A 5,826-nucleotide genomic window follows, 5' to 3' on the forward strand; every position below is an offset into this window, starting at 1 on the left:
CAGCCTCCCAAAGTGCTTACAGGCATGAGCCACTGTGCCTGGCCCAGGACTCCATTTTCAAACTTCTCAGCTGATTATTATGCAAATTTAATTATTACAGTTGCTGTGATTATTACTGGAATTTTCCTTTATGGGATGAATAATTTGAAATAGTGGAAATGAAAGAGCAGTTCTAGACTGGGCCCAGTGGCTCATGCCTGTAATCCCAGCACTTTGGGAGGCTGAGGCAGGTGGATCACTTGAGGTCAGGAGTTCAAGACCAGCCTGGACAACATGGTGAAACCCCATCTTTACTAAAAATGCAAAAATTAGCTGGGCGTGGTGGTAGGTGCCTGTAATCCCAGCTATTCGGGAGTCTGAGGCATGAGACTTGCTAGAACCCAGGAGGTGGAGGCTACAGTGAGCCACGATCACGCCACCGGACTCCAGCCTGGGTGATAGAGTAAGACTCTGTCTCAAAAAAAAAAAAAAAAAAGAAGAAGAAAGAGTAGTTCTGTGGATATAATAATCGAGAGTCTAAGCATCTAAAGCACTGGGCTCCTTCCTAGCTGTCACTGGCTTGTAGCTCTTAGATACAGACACCTCCCAAATCTGTGTTTCTGGCCCAGACTCTCCCTGACTTCAGACCTGTACACACTTAGGGTCTCACAGGTGCTTCAAACTCAGTTTGTTCATCTCCACCAAACCTGTTCCCATGTCCAGGGACAGCAATATCCACGCTCCTAGGGGACTTCTAAGGCTTCCCGACTTAGGAGTCTTCCTTGTTTGTTTGTGACAGCATCTCGCTCTGTCTCCCAGGCTGGAGTGCACTGGTGTGATCTCAGTTCACTGTAGCTTCTACCTCCCAGGCTCATACGATCCTCCTGCCTCAGCCTCTTGGGTAGCTAGAACTACAGATGCTTGACACCATGCCCAGCTAATTTTTTTTGGGGGGGGTATTTTTGGTAGAGACAGGGTCTTGCCATGTTGCCCAGCCTGGTCTCGAACTCCTGGGCTTAAGCAGTCCACCCTCCTTGGCCTCCTAACGTGCTGGGATCACAGGCATGAGTCACCAAGCCCAGTCATCTCTTATTTCTTTTACTCCTCAAATCCAGGCAAGACATGTTCCTATCTCTTTACCTTACACAGCATCTCTTCCCTTCTCTCTCCCTCCACTGCTGTCCCCTTAGTCCAGGGTCCTGTCATCAGTCACCTTGTCCTCCTGCCTAGTCCAGCTTCTCCCTCTTCTTCCTCCCATGTTGCTGTCAGGAGGATGAATTCTTTTGCACAATAAGCATCTCCACATCTTTTACATGACTCCTCTCGCTGGGATGCCTTTTCTGATCTGATTCTTTTTCCCTCCACTGCTTCCCAACATACTAGTCTCACACACCTCTAGTTTGCAACTCATGTGTATAGATGTCTTTCCCTCTACTAGAATGCAAGCCCCATGAGGGCGGATGGCACATTTGTCTCTCTCAACGTGGTATCCTCAGAGTCTAACATAGCACTCAGTACACAGTAGGTTTAAGAAAAGAAAGGAATGAGTTAGGGCATTAACTCATATAATACTTTATAATACTCATATAATACCATATAATACTTTGTTGAATGAAAACATAAGTGAATAACTCAAATATTCCTTAAAGGATTTCACCAAACTCAGAATAATAAACTAATTAAAATGGACTACTCAGGCTGGGCATGGTGCTCACATCTATAATCCCAGCACTTTGGGAGGCCAAGGCAGGTGAATCACTTGAGGTCAGAAGTTCGAGACCAGCCTGGCCACCATGGTGAAAGCACTTCTCTACCCAAAATATAAAAAATTAGCCGGTGTGGTGGTGCACACCCGCAATCCAAGCTACTTGGGAGGCTGAGGTAGGAGACTTTCTGGAACCCGGGAGGCAGAGGTTGCAGTGAGCTGAGATCATGCCACTGTCCTCCAGCCTGGGCAACAGAGCCAGACTCCATTTCAAAAAGATAATAAAAAATAAAAAAAAATTGACTACTCATCTATATTATTTTGGCCATTTTTCTTTTCTTTTTTTGTTCTTTTTCTCTTTTCTTTTCTTTTCAGACTGAGTTTCATTCATTACCCAGGCTAGAGAGCAATGGCATGATCTCGGCTCACTACAACCCCCGCCTCCTGGGTTCAAGTGATTCCCCTACCTCAGCCTCCCGAATAGATGGGACTACAGGCATGTGCCATTATGCTCAGCTACTTTTTTTTTTTTTTTTTGTATTTTCAGTTGAGACAGAAACACCGTTTTGACCAGGCTGGTCTTGAACTCCTAACCTCAGGTGATCTGCCTGCCTCGGCCTCTCGAAGTGCTGGGATTACAGGTGTGAGCCACCGCGCCCAGCCAGCCATTTTTCTTTAGAGGACTTGATAATGAAATCTGTCTTCACTGGAAGCCATGTTCTGCAGCTATGATTGAAAACACAAATAAGAGATGAAGAGAATCATCATGTCCAGGGTACCTAGGTGCTGTTACTTTATAAGGAGTGCTCCATTGTAATTTGCAGAAAAACAGTTTTGAATAAAATCAAAGGAATTGGCCGGGCGTGGTGGCTCACGCCTGTAATCCAAGCACTTTGGAGGCCAAGGCGGGTGGATCACCTGAGGTCGGGAGTTCAAGACCAGCCTGACCAACATGGTGAAACCCCATCTTAAAAAAAAAAAAATCAAAGGAATTAAAAATAAAATCAAATGAATGAAAAATAAATGGCTTGAGTGAACTCATCCCATAGTTCAGGAAGTGTAATGACAGAAAGTGATATCATTTTTCTCAATTCACTACATAATCCATAAATATTTGTGGGAGTAAAATTGTAGTATAGATATTTGTTATAATCCTGAATATCTACAGCCATACTTATCCATACATAATAAAAAGTTAGCCAGAATTTATTTCTAGGCATGTGTAAGCCATTTATTACATAGTATGTCTCCTATCTTAAATAATAATAAACTGTTTTTACAAAGTATGAGGAATTTTAGTCTATTTTCTCACCTCTAAATCTGTTCTTTCATATCTTGACAGTAGGACTTAGGACCTCTACCTACTAAAGAGTTCCCAAAAAATGATCCAAAAATTGGAGACCTTACTAAAGAGGGTAATGTTTTATTATGCAGATATAAAGAGATGAATAGAGGCCAATGAACCAGAAATAATGGCTGGGTGCAGTGGCTGATGCCTTTAATCCCAGCACTTTGGGAGGCCCATGTAGGCTGAATGCTTGAGCTCAAGAGTTGGAGGCCAGCCTAGACAACATGGCAAAACTCTTTCTCTACAAAAAATACAAAAACTAGCTGGGTATGGTGGTGTGTGCCTGTAGTCCCAGCTACTTAGAAGGCTGAGGCAGGAGATTTTTTGAAAAATTAGGAATTGGCTGGTGTGATGGCTCTTGCTTGTAATCCTAGCACTTTGGGAGACCAAGGTGGGTGGATCACCTAAGGTCAGGAGTTCAAGACCAGCCTGGCCAACATGGTGAAACCTCATCTCTACTAAAAATACAAATATTAGCTGGGCGTGGTGGCAGGTGCCTGTAATCTCAGCTTCTTGGGACACTGAGGCAGGAGAATTGCTTGAACCTGGGAGGCGGAGGTTGCAGTGAGCTGAGATCATGCCACTGGGGTGACAAGAGTCACCAGCTGGAGTGACAAGAGTGAAACTCCGTCTAAAAAAAAAAAAAAAGAAATAGTACATGGAAAATACTAATTTCATTAACAATAATTTTTAGTAACACATGAAATACTTAGAAACTATAGATGAGCAAAAATAATACAATTAAAATCAGTCATAATACCTCCAAATCAGATAACTACTAGCATTTTGGTCCTTTACCCTATAAATAAGTGCACCTTAGGGAACAAAAAGTATAGGTTTCATATGTACATGATGCTTCAGAGAACCTGATTTTTTCACTTTACCAGTGTACCAAGAGCATCTTTACCTGTCATAATTTTACTACAACATCAGTGACATACTACAAATCCATTTCAATTATGTTGTTGTATATTCATGGATGAATGCTCTCTGATAACACTGTATCCCATTAAAAAATATTATTGAGGCCAGGTGCGGTGGCTCATGCCTGTAATCCCAGAACTTTGGAAGGTCAAGGCGGGCAGATCATGAGGTCAGGAATTCGAGACCAGCTGGCAAATACAGTGAAACGCCATCTCTACTAAAAATACAAAAAAATTAGCCCAGGTGTGGTGGCACATGCCTCTAATTCCAGTTACTCAGGAGGCTGAGGCAGAAGAATCGCTTGAACCTAGGAGATGGAGGTTGCAGTGAGCTGAGATCACGCCACTGCACTCCAGTCGGGGTGACAGAGCAAGACTGTCTCAAAAAAAAAATTATCTAAAAACCGAAATTAACACATCTGTGAATTAAATATTTGTGGACATCGATCATTTTTCCTTAGGATAAATTATAAGAAGTGGGTGCTCACTTCAGCAGCACATATACTAAAATTGGAATGATACAGAGAAGATTAGCATGGCCTCTGCACAAGGATGACATGCAAATTCATGAAGCGTTCCATATTTTTATCCACCTCTGGGTTGCTTTGCTGTTCATGATATGAGACAGACAGTTGCGGTGGGTGTCATCAAAGCAGTGGACAAGAAGGCTGCTGGAGCTGGCAGGGTCACCCAGTCTGCCCAGACAGCACAGAAGGCTAAATGAGTATTATCCCTAATACCTGCCACCCTGGTCTTAACCGGTGGTGGAGGAATAACGGTCTCAGAACTGTTTGTTTCAACTGGCCATTTAAGTTTAGTAGCAAAAGACTGGTTAATGATAATGCATCGTAGAACCTTCAGAAGGAAAGGAGAATGTTTTGTGAACCACTTTGGTTTTCTTTTTTGTATGTGGCAGTTTTAAGTTATTAGTTTTTAAAATCAGTACTTTTTAATGGAAACAACTTGACCAAAAATTTGTCACAGAATTTTGAGACCCATTAAAAAAGTTTAATGAGAAAAAAAAATTCTAAGAAGTGGAATTGCTGGGTCATGGTGAGTCAAGATTTTTTAAACTTTTAATATACATAGTTTAATGTATAACATTGATTAGCTCCAGAAATATTGTATCAATTTATACTTTAGTATTTATGGTCCCAGGGCTGGGCACGGTGGGTCACACCTATAATCCCCGCACTTTGGGAGGCCAAAGCAGGTGGATTACTTGAGATCAGGAGTTCAAGACCAGCCTGGCCAACATGGTAAAACCCTGTTTCTACTAAAAATACAAAAATTAGCTGGGCATGGTGGTGCACACCTGTAATCCAAGCTACTCAGGAGGTTGAGGCACGAGAATCACTTGAACCTGGGAGGCGGAGGTTGCAATGAGCCAAGATCATGCCACTTCATTCCAGCCTGGGTAACAGAGTAAGACTCCATCTAAAAAAAAATAATAATAAAGGTCCTTTGTGTTTTCTTTTTGTTAAATTATTGAGCCCATTTATGCCAGAGGTCGCAATTTTTTGAATTGCAGACGTGTGAAAAATCAGACCTTGGCGATGACCTTGAGCAGTAGGATATAAATAATTCCCACTGCTAACCAATCCCATTGGAATGGTTAGCATTCCAATAATGAAACACTAGGCATAAGTGAGCCTTTGTCTTCTTATTTATTTACTTATTTATTTTGAAATAGAGCCTCTGCCCATGCTGGAGTACAGTGGCACAATCTCTGCTCACTGCTGCCTCAACCTTCTGGGCCCAGGCAATCTTCTCATCTCAAACTCCTGAGTAGCTGGGATCACAGGCGCATGCCACCACACCCAGCTAATTTTTTAATTATTTGTAGAGATAGGGTCTCACTATGTTGTCCA

General features: G+C 42.4%; 1 non-coding gene across 1 annotated transcript; it reads left to right on the plus strand.

The window, feature by feature from the left end:
• Window positions 1-4,435: 4,435 nt before the first annotated feature.
• LOC135274337 (U6 spliceosomal RNA) lies at window positions 4,436-4,542 on the plus strand. Its single transcript, XR_010342181.1, has one exon. It is a non-coding gene; the product is annotated as a U6 spliceosomal RNA (small nuclear RNA).
• The last annotated feature ends 1,284 nt before the right edge of the window (window positions 4,543-5,826 follow it).

This window comes from Aotus nancymaae, unplaced genomic scaffold (assembly GCF_030222135.1).
Source record: "Aotus nancymaae isolate 86718 unplaced genomic scaffold, 86718_ANA_hifiasm-v0.15.2.pri h1tg000011l, whole genome shotgun sequence".
Taxonomy (NCBI): Eukaryota; Metazoa; Chordata; class Mammalia; order Primates; family Aotidae; genus Aotus; species Aotus nancymaae.